Source organism: Heloderma suspectum, chromosome 2 (assembly GCF_057233095.1).
Source record: "Heloderma suspectum isolate Gila_16-S chromosome 2, 16-S_ref, whole genome shotgun sequence".
In the NCBI taxonomy this organism is placed as follows: Eukaryota; Metazoa; Chordata; class Lepidosauria; order Squamata; family Helodermatidae; genus Heloderma; species Heloderma suspectum.
Window position 1 is genome coordinate 334,124,360 of NC_139459.1, and position 11,047 is coordinate 334,135,406.

The 11,047-nt window shown below is 47.5% G+C and overlaps 1 protein-coding gene across 3 annotated transcripts in view; it reads left to right on the forward strand.

Annotated features, from left to right (window-relative positions):
* Positions 1-11,047, forward strand: part of FHIT (fragile histidine triad diadenosine triphosphatase) — a 1,278,194-nt gene that overhangs the window by 554,459 nt on the left and 712,688 nt on the right. The gene's annotated exons all lie outside the window — the stretch shown is intronic.

The following is an 11,047-nucleotide window of genomic DNA, read 5'->3' on the forward strand; positions in this document are numbered from 1 at the left end:
ATCTTTCCTGTGTGAAAGAAGAGAAAATGCCGCGTTTAAGATAATATTTGCCATCTGCAGTTTTTATAAACACTTATTTACACACACACGTGTGCACACACACATAAATAAATCTGTTACCTAATTAATCATGGCATCTTTTTACTCAATTGAAAGTTGTTGGTTTTCAAAATTGATTAACTTGATTAATCCATTGAAGCTGAGATCCTATGCACACTTCCCTGAATGTAAGCCCCATTGAATATGGAAGGGCTTCCTTTTGTGTAGACTTGCCTAACATTGTGTTGTAAATATTGCCACCCTAATACAATAAAGGCACAATCCTATGGCTGCTAGACAGTGGCTGGACAGCGATAGGATTATTCAGTTTTCATGAACTGATCTTGGAGCTATTTGCGTTGCCCTTATTTTCGCCGTAGTCTACGTAAATCTTTACGTAGACTACAGCGACCAATTAAGGAACGCAAATGGCGGCTCCCTATGGGGGCCGCCATTAGCGTACGTGCTTTTTTTTTTTTTTAAAGTCACCCGTGATAGGCTACGTTAATCGTCACGTAGCCTATCATGGGGGCGTGTTTTTTTTTTTTAACTTTTTAGTTCGCGGCCGGGCGAGGCGAGGCGCCTCCTCCCCGGCCTGAATTTCAGCCGGGCGAGGCAGGAAGCCTCCCCCCCGGCCTGAACTTCACGGGGGGAGCAGCGAAGCGCCTCCCCCCCACCGCGATCAAGCTTCGAGGACAGGTAAGTGACTTTCGTCCATCTCTAGCTCTGCACTTGTAAAAGCAGTGTGGCAGAGTGGGAGGAAAGGGGGTGTTCCTGGGGCAGGGAGGGGACCTTCGAAAAGCTGGCACAACACTTCCCATGTGTCACCCAGCCGGCACCCCCCCCCCCGAAGCGCTGCAGCTAGACAGCTGAAATCGGCCAGGTAGCCACAAATGCAGGGCATCCAGAGTGCAGTGTAGAAGATTCCCTCCATGCTCCACCCACCCTGCATTGGATAGGCAGTCGCCCTCCGAGTTCAGAGGCAGCCGCTTATCCCCATAGGATTGCACCCTAAGAGAGCAAGACAGAGTCTGGGGGTGGGGGACTGTAGGATACTTAGGATTCCTGGATCAGAGGTCAGAGCCAGGGCTCTGACCTTGCACCAGGGGTCTGAGCTCCCCTCCCCCTCCCCCTCGCAGCTGGAGTGGAGGGAACCACTCCAGCAACCTCCAAGAGCACCAAAGGGGTCATGCTGGTGGACAGGGAGGGGAGGGGACTGGGGAAGCAGGGATACAAGCTGTCCCCAACCTCCTTCCCCCACCTTCCCTGACATCTCAGCTAGATGGGCAAAGATATGCCTGTCTAGCTAAAATGCAGAGCGGGGGGGGGGGCGCAGAGGCGAAGTCGAAGATCACCCCCACACTCTTCCCACTCTGCATAGGATCCCCATCAGCCTTTGAGTTCGGAGGCTGATGGGAATCCTGATAGGATTGCACCTTAAGTTAAGTAAAATGCTGCAATTCCTGGCTGTTTATGGGACTGCTAATCACAAAGAGGGAGATAAGCCATACTGTGTGGGTGTGTAGGTTCTTAGGTTTCTATTGGGGTGAGAAGGATCTCTTTTTGACCTAGTCTTAAATCTGCCTGGAACAGTTGCATATATATCTTGTTACAATGCCTGCAACAGCAACATGGATCAGCCATTGAGATAAAACAGTTTCCACATTTACCATGCCGCAGGAATCACTCCTGTTGCAGGCACACAGTACACATACACTGGTCTCAAGGATCCGTGAGGGGCCGGGGGGAGGATCTTAGAAACGGATGAGAGTTGACATGTTTTGTACTTTCCTTTCCCCTCCTTGCCCCCCCCCGCTCACTATGTAAACAAATGAATATTCAAGCATAACTGAAGCATGCAAGTTATGCAAACGAGGACACAAAAAACTTGCCTCCAGTCGATAACAATCCCTGACAAAATGGAACACAACAGCTCATCTCAGCTGTGTTGGTGCTGTTGAATACAAACTGTCACTGGCAACACTGACATAAAATGAAAGCACAAAGAGCAGCCATTTGCTAAAAACAAAGAAAATGGGATGACTGGGAGGCAGACAGTAATGTAACATGGAACCTTTCCACCCTGGGTTCACCATTCCTAAGAAATGATAATCAGCTGACCTGTGTGGAATGAATCAGTGAATTCAGTTCAATTCCCTGACAACAATCACTCACATCAGTGAGACCTCCACACAGCTGGCATCGCTGCACACAGCCCTAATCATCTTCTCACAGCCTGATGCTGTTGCACCTTAAAAAATAAAATAGTAAAGTTTGCAATAGATGGGTAACACAGTACATGTCAGGGATGAGTCCAAGCATTGAGATGTCTGACAGCTCCAATTCTGAATCAGAGTTAGACCCTCCCTAGTGAGCCAAGATGCTGGGAGAGATTCATCTGAAGGCCTTGACATACAGATGGCCCAGGCTGAGTTACTGCTTCCTCCCTCCACCATAAGAACTCAAGTTTTTGAAGAGGAAGAGGGGCATGACTTGAGAGATGCTAGGGAGCATCACAAAGCGAAGTGGAAAAAGATAGAGGCAGGGCTCAGGCGCTCAGCCACGATAGCCACTCTGGGAAGCCAACATTGGAGGGAACCTCTCTAAGAGAGGGGCATCCTGCAAAGCAAGTCTGGCCGTGAGGTTCATGCCCAAACTGTTGGCAACTTCACTACCCTCTGGTTGATCTCATCTAATTAGGGATTGCAGATTAGTTGTTTAGGGGCCTGAGGCAGTCTGAGAGTTTCCTGGAATCTGCATTTGTAAAGAGGCTAGTTTCTAGCAAAATAAAGTAGCATTAGCCTGAAGCTTTGTCTCCTTGTGGTGTTGATTGTGAAAGGGGAAGGATGTATACCTGCAGATGATGGAGCCTAATCTGTATCTGATGTTGTGACAAAGAGAGGATTTCCATCTCTGTGGATTCCACATGCCACTTTCAACAATGCTCTGCTAAGGGATGGGCAAAAATAGTGGCTTGTCCTTGTTTATAAACATGTATTTGTGCAAATGGTGGCTGTAAAAGGGCCATTTATGCAGGATTACAGGTAGAAATTGTCCATTTATGCTTGTAGTCTTGTGTAAATGTCCCTTTATGGCTGCCATTTGCACAGATGGACATTTATCAATAAGGATGAGTCGCCATTTTTCCACAAAATGGCGGCTCGGTGAGGAAGCGGATGGCTGTGTGCTTGCTCAGCTTGGCATATGCCAAGCCGAGCAAGTGGGGGGATTCATGGACTGGCATCTGGGGGGCCAAGCCGGTGATTTCTTGCTGTGCTTCACGCCCCAGCCAGATGCCTGCAGCATCCCTAGCTGTGTTCCAAAAAGTGATTAAGAGATGAGTGGCAGATGAGAAATCAGTAGTCAATCCACTGCAACTTTTTGTTTCATACAGAGAACACACACACATGCTACATACTGCTGGAAGGCATTACCAAAGTGGGGTGCCTTTGGAGTAGGGGTGGGCGGATGCCTTACCTTTAGGTGCAGGGGGGAATGCAATCCGTCCCTCCCCCCAGAGTCCGTCCAGGCTGGCTCTGCTCTGCGATGATCCTGTGGAGCCAGCCACTGGCTCCACAATGCTGGTGATAAGGCTGGCTGCCACTGCCGTGCCGTATCGCTATGTTAAGTATCCGGATGCAAATGACGTATTGGACGCCCAAAATCTGTGGTGGAACGAAGCCCCCCCGCCCCCCCCCCGCGAAAGGCATGCAAAACAGAGGACTTACCTGGTGCCAGTTGCTTTGCGAATGGCGGCCGCAGATGCGGCTGCCATTCTCTTCCCCATTTTTGCCATGATAGGCTATGTAAATACTTATATTACATAAATATGCCATTTGCATCCTTGCAGAGGCCGTGATAGGCTACATAAATATTTACATAGCCTATCACGGCGAAAGACAGGGATGCAAATGGCGGCCACTACGGTGGCTAGTATGGCGGCCGCTACGTAGCCTATCATGGCAAAAAAACAGGAATGCAAATGGCAGAGCGGACACCATTTGCGTCCCTGTCTTTTGTCGTGATAGGCTACATAAATATTTACGTAGCCTATCATGGCAAAAAAACAAGAATGCAAATGGCGGCGGCCGTAGCCGCCGCCATTTGCATCCACAGGCTCTGCACGCCTGCGAATGCACCCGGCTGGCAGCTCCACGGAGTTGCCGCGGAGTGGAGCCGGCCAGGTTAGGATTTCGGGGGGAGGTGAGGAGCGCCTCCCCCCCACCATGAATCACCCCCTTCGAAAAGGTAAGTGACTTTCGCACATTCGTAAAATGCAGCCATTTAGCCCAATGCACCATTTGCGTCCAGATACTTAACATAGCGATACGGCACGGCAATGGCATCTGGCCGTATCGCCAGCATTGCGGAGCTGGTGGCCGGCTCCGCAGGATTGCTGCAGGGAGGGAGCCGACCTGGATGGATTCTGAGGGGAGCCAGAGGTGAGTGCTCTGTTCCACCATGAGCTCCAATGGGGCAGGATTCTTGGAATCCGGCCTCATTGGGGTCTGTGGCAGAATTCTTGGACATCCCTAGTTTGGAGTAGGGATGGCCAAATCTGTCAGTTGTCCTTTCTCCTGCATTCATTAAAAAAAAGTAAAAAACCCTCAAGTTCTTTCTCTCCTGAATATGAAGAACTTTGCAGATTTTGGTAAATTCATATCAAAAATGAACTGAAATGAAATTCTCACCCATCTGCATTGCCAAATTCAATAGGTACAGCTATTCCTAGCATGAAGGTGACCAGAAAGTACTTGCCTGCCATATAGCTGCTAAAGATAGGGATGGCGGAGAATTCTGCCACAGATTTCAGTGAGGCCGAATGCACTGGCATTCGGCCCACCCGAAACTCATGGCGGAACAGCCTCCTACCCCCCGCCACCCCACAGAATCCCCCCGGGATGAAGCTTACCTGGGGTTCCGGCGGTGGTGGCTCCGGCGGCGGCTCCGGCGGTGGCGGCAGCTGGTCTCTCGGCCAGCTGCTGCGGCCGCAAATGGCGGCCGTCATAGCGGCCGGCATTGCATCTTTCCAGGCTGCCGTGATAGGCTATGTAAGTATTTATGTAGCCTATCATGGCAAAGAGCAGGGACGTGGAACTCTGGCTGCGGCTGGCCCCGGCCGGCGGCTCCGCGGACCTGCTGCGGAGCGGAGCTGGCCGGGGAGGATTCCGTGGGGAGGGACGTAGCGCCTCCCCCCCACCGTGGATGCCCCAGCGTGGAACCAGGTAGGTGTTTCGTACATCCCTAGCTAAAGATCAGGAGCCTGTCAAAAAAGAAGGGGAAAAAAGGTGTCAGTTTTGGTTTCTCCCACATTCATTTTTTTAAAAAATTATCAGGTTCTTTTTGTCCTGAATATGGAGATCATTGCAAATTTTGGTAAATTCTTATCAAAACCGAACTGTAATAAAATTCTCATCTATCCCTAGCCTGGACAGCAGCTGAATCCTCCCTCTCCCTCTCCCTTTCCTGCCATGTGTGTGTGTGTGTGTGTGTGTGTGTGTGAAAGAGAGAGAGAGAAGGAGAGAGAAAGAGAGAGAGAGTTTGATCTTTGTCATGAGCTCAGATCAGGGATTCCCTTATCTTGCCTAGTCTTCATGCAGCACAATAAACCTGGCTTAAAATATATGGACACCACAGGTGGATTGGTGACCTCCTCTGTAAAATGTGCAGAACTCTTTGGACATCTCTGTTGTATATAATAGCCTAAAGACAGTGTTGGAGCCTGAAGATGGTAACACATAAGTTAATAAGGGAGCAATCCTACGGTTCCCAGACAGTGTCTATGGGGCCATAGTATTGTTTGGTGTCCCCGCTCTGAGGTTGGACACAGTGCTCTGACTCCCCTCCCCATCCCCGCAGAAAGATCTGTGCTGGCTGGCCTCCGAGGCCAGGAAGCCAACCTTGGAAAGGGGGAAAAGGGGTGTTTTGGTGGTCAAGGAGGGGAGGAGACTAGAGAGGCCAGGAGATGAGCTATCCTGAGCCTCTGCTAGTATCCTCCCTTCCTTCAAATGCCTTCACTAGACAAGCAAAAAAGCCTATCTAGTGAAAAATGCAGGGCAGGAGGAAGGGGAGGTGAAGGTTGCCTCTGCCTCTCCTCCTGTTCCGCATAGGGGGAATAGAAGCATAGCTCCAAATCCTGTGAAGTACTAGTTCCCCTCTACTCACCACTGGTTAGGCCTCATCTGGAGTACTGTGTCCAGTTCTGGACACCGCACTTTAAGAAGGATGCAGACAAGCTGGAGAGGGTCAGAGGAGGGCAACGAAGATGATCAGGGGACTGGAAACAAAGTCCTATGAAGAGAGACTGAAAGAACTGGGCATGTTTAGCCTTGAGAAGAGAAGACCGAGGGGAGATAGGATAGCACTCTTCAGGTATTTGAAAGGCTGTCACAGAGAGGAAGGCCAGGATCTCTTCTTGATCCTCCCAGAATGCAGGACACAGGATAATGGGCTCAAATTACAGGAAGCCAGATTCCTGCTGAATATCAGGAAAAACTTCCTGACTGTTAGAGCAATACGACAATGGAACCAATGACCTAGGGAAGTGGTGGGCTCTCCCACACTGGAGGCATTCAAGATGAAGCTGGACAGCCATCTGTCAGGGATGCTTTGACTTAGATTCCTGCATTGAGCAGGGAGTTGGACTCAATGGTCTTATAGGCCCCTTCCAACCCTACTATTCTATGGTTCTATGATAGGATGACATAAGCCTCTCAATTTAGGGGCTTATGATTATTGAGCATACATTTGAAAGGATTCTACCCTCACTTGCTAGGTTCTCTCCCCCCCACCCCCGTATAGGGAGTTTTAAAAGAACTATTGGGACCATTCAGTAGGGATGTGAGAACCCATCCCAGTTCAGGTTCTCTGGGTGTCCACAGAAGCATGGCCCCTGCTTGCCCCCCCTGGACCCATGCTTGGGCTGCCCATGGGCTTGGCGAGTTGCGTGGACTCACCACAATCCCGTCTGGTGAATGCCCACCATTTTCCTGCCTTTGTTGTGTGCGCAAAAAGGAAGTTAAAATATGTGCATATGTAAATATGCTGTTTAGGGGCCAGGAAAGCTTAATATGCACAATATTCGAAGCATTATTAGACTCAGCCAGTGGGTCCAGTAAGCACAACAGCTCAGCAAGTGGGGTCCAGAAGGCTGAGCAGCAGGGGAGTCTGCCGGACTCCAACCGCCCTCTTGGACTCCTGTGACATCCCTAGTTTGTTGTCGTGCCTTTTGGAGTGTCCCATAATTTGCTCTAATGCTGAGTCTGGTTCAACCATAGTAGGACAACTAATATATCCCCTGATAGTCCTGTTGACTTTACACTATCTTGAATAAGCTGTTTGAGGCTGAAACAACTTTGTTTATTATATCAAGTTTGATCTTTTCTTTGGAGGTCAGCAAATACATGTGTCATTTGTCTAATTTTCCTTAAACTGTTGACTGCGAATTTGCCCAGTTTGGCTATTTAGATGGCAATACTTTTTTATTTTTGACTTGCAGTGAATTTCTTTTTAAAATTTAAAATGTTTATTTTTGACTTGCAGTCTCTACAAGACTCTTTTTTTTCCTGGAGTAGCAGTTCTCCAACCTATCATGTTTTAGCTCTTCTTTCCAGACATCATTGTTTCCAAACTTACAATGGCTAAATTAAAGCTGAAAGCACATTTCATTCTTACACCCAAAAGAGATTTATGTTCAGGGTAGCTGTGGATGAATCTGTCAATTCCACTTTCTCCTGCATTAGAATTTTTAAAATGTTAAGTTCTTTCCATCTTGAATATGAAGAAATCTGTGAGTTTTCATAAATTCATATTAAAAAATGTACTGAAACAAAATTCTCACATAAAAGAGGTGACTACCCTAACCCAGGACCACAAACAGAGTTGAATATACAGACATTCAAACCCAGACTTTTAAGAGCTAAGCACTCAAAGCTCTGGGCCTGGATGGACAAACCTGTTAGTTTTGGTTTCTCCTGAATTATTTTTTTCTTCTTTTTAATTGGAAGTTGTTCTGCCCTGAATATGAAGAAATGTGCGAATGCTGGTAAAATCTTGTGAACTGAAACAACAGTCTTACCCATCCCCAGTTGGGAGTAGGGATATCGGAGAAATCTGTTTGGGGATAAAGTCTGCTGAGCTTTTAGCAGTTTGGCTCCCTGGACTCCAGCTTGCTTGTCCGAGAGCTGGCCCAACTTGATCTATGTTGAGTAGGGCCAGCTGGTGGATCTTTGCAGGGGTTTTTCTGTTAACAAACAAACAGAACTAAAACAAAAAGGGAAACAAGTCATTTACACAAATTGCGACCACAATTTGCGTAATCTATGCAAGTTGCAGCCGTAATTTGTGTATTTTGCGCAAACTGCAGCAATAAATATGGCTAACGTGTGCAACTTCCAGCCACAATTTGTGCACAGTAGGCATCTTTACAGGTGCAATTTGCACAAGTCATGCAAACTACAGCTGAACACCGAGTAACTTATACAAATTGCAACCACAACTTTTGTAAATGACTTCTTTTTACAGGAAAAAACTGCGAAAGTTCCCGGATTTCAGGAACAGGCCCCCTGGCTCAGCTGACAAATGCAAGCTGAGTCAGGGGATTGGGAAAAATCTGGTGAAGGAAAAAAAGGGCTGAGTTGAAAGTATATCCCCATTGAGCTGGGGATGCCTCGTAGCTGCAGTTACACATGATGGGGTGCCTGAGTTGGGTGCTTTAGGGTCACAGGAGTCATTTATTTCTTGTGTCACAAAAGCCTGGGTATTGCTGCTAAGGCATGCTGTTGGCATCAGCTAGATCTTCTCTCTCCTTGGTCCACTCCAGGAATAATCTTCAAATGACTGTATTTATTTGCCAGATTTCTCTGTTGGATGTTCACAAAATTAAATATAATCTGGGTTGGGAATGGGTCGCTAGGCTTCTGCCCCCCACAGCCATCCCAGTGAAATATAAACCAAGAATTTCAGATTCAAAAGGAAGCCATAACTAAACGCTCTTCAACTTTTTGTATGCAGTTCTGCACATACCTACCAGTGCTGTGTTATGGTTCGGTCGTGATGGTGTGTTAAGAATAATAAAGAGGCGATGGATAAATGCATTAGGCATTATGGAGCTGTAAAATATGCAATATATATTATTGTTAATTCATGTCGCCGGCCTAAATTTTAATAGCTGCTAAGGAGCCTTTATAGTGCATGCTGTGAAGGCATATTAAAACAATACACAAAAGCAGCTTAAATCCTAATGGATGCTTCAACTTGTAAAAACACAATATCTGGAGCGGTAGATCTATAGTTCTACTTTTTGTTAATTGCTTCTATTAGGTGTCCTTAGTTTTGCAGAATAACTAAATGGAATCATAATGCCACAGCATGTCCTCTACATGTGAATACTGTGCAGTTAGAAGCTTCTTTAAAAAAAGAAAAAGACCAGATCTAGTTGTCCTTCATATAGCCCTGTTAAAAAGGAAATCCACCCTCTGCTTATGATGCTGTTAACGACTGTGAAGGTTCTGCAGTGATTAAAAAAGAAAGTAGTTTTGTAGGTTTGGGCTGCTTCCCTAATAGCCTTGTGCCAGAAAGACCAAATAACTTAATACATTTCTAGGATCTGAAATGTCAGAAGTTTTTGACCCCAATGAACATTTTCACTTTGGACTAAAGAATTTTTCAATTACTCCTACCAAAAACCTGGTTGGCTAACATGGGGTCAGATTCAGTATCTCTTGCAGAAAAGGAAAAAAAACCTGGCACCAAACAATGCAAAAGGTTAATAAGTAGGACAAATCTGAGAGAAGCTGCTTCACTCATGTAATCCCCACACAATAGTAGAGGTTAGGAAAGGAACACTCTGACTGTGCTTCAGAATTAATCAACCATTCGGCAGAAAACAGGAGCTGCTGCTGAAAAACACACCAAGAAAAATAACACAATGAGGAGTGAGGGAAAGCAAAGCTGTGGGTGGGAGAGAACTCTGGAATAAAGCTGTCAAGACAAAGTGGAGAAGTGGAGGGTCAAAAGTGGGGAGTTGGTGTCTTGTAGTGGTTACAGCGTAGGACTGGGACTTGGGAGATTTGGGTTCTAGTCCCTACTCAGCCATGAAGCTCACTGGGTGACTTTGGGCCAGTCATTTACTCTCAGCCTAACCTACCTCACAGGGTTGCTGTGAGGATATTGTAATATGGAGAGGAGGAGAACCATGTAAGCTACTTTGGTTCCTTGCAAGAGGGAAAAAAGTGGGGTATAAATGTAATCGACATTTAAAAAATGTTCTAGTTTTGCAAGATGCGCATCTTCAGGGAAAGAACGTCATGAGATAATTCCTTGCAGCCTGATCCTAAGATCTATGGCGTGAGAGGTTGAGGCCCATGAGCTGGCCCCGCACAAGCATAGGGAATGATCAGCCTGAAGTGTCCCATCCGCTTCACCTAAATGTTCCAGAGGAACTGTGTGGTTTGGCACAGACATGATGCATGGAGGGTGCCCAGAGCATGTGAGTAAGGCAAGGGTTTTTTTCCCGTTTCATGCCAGCTCCTACGGTGGACAGACTCACCTCTGCCCGGGGTCGTCGCCGCTCGCCACCCACTGTGCCACATGAGCCCCTCAACAGCTTGGCGAGCAACTGGCAAGTGCATCAGGGCAACCCAATCCTTCCCAGAGCTACCATTTTGCATAGAAATGGCATCTCGGGTCTTTCCCGAAAACTAATGTTGTGCAGATGGCACCCAGAAAGGGGCGATCTGTGCAACATTACAGGCATAAAAGGCCCATTCACGCCTGTAACGCTGCATAGATCACCCCTTTGCGGCTGCGGTCTGCATAATTTGCTGCTCAGGGAAGACCTGAGATGCCGTCTACGCAAAACGGCAGCTTGGGGAAGGAGCAGGTGGCTATTGGTCATTCGTGGACCGCACAGCACTTGGGGATGGGTCCAGTGAATGCCACATGGTCTGCAAACAGGGGTCTGGTGGGCTGAGCAGGGGGGGCACCTGTGACATCCCTACTAACTGCC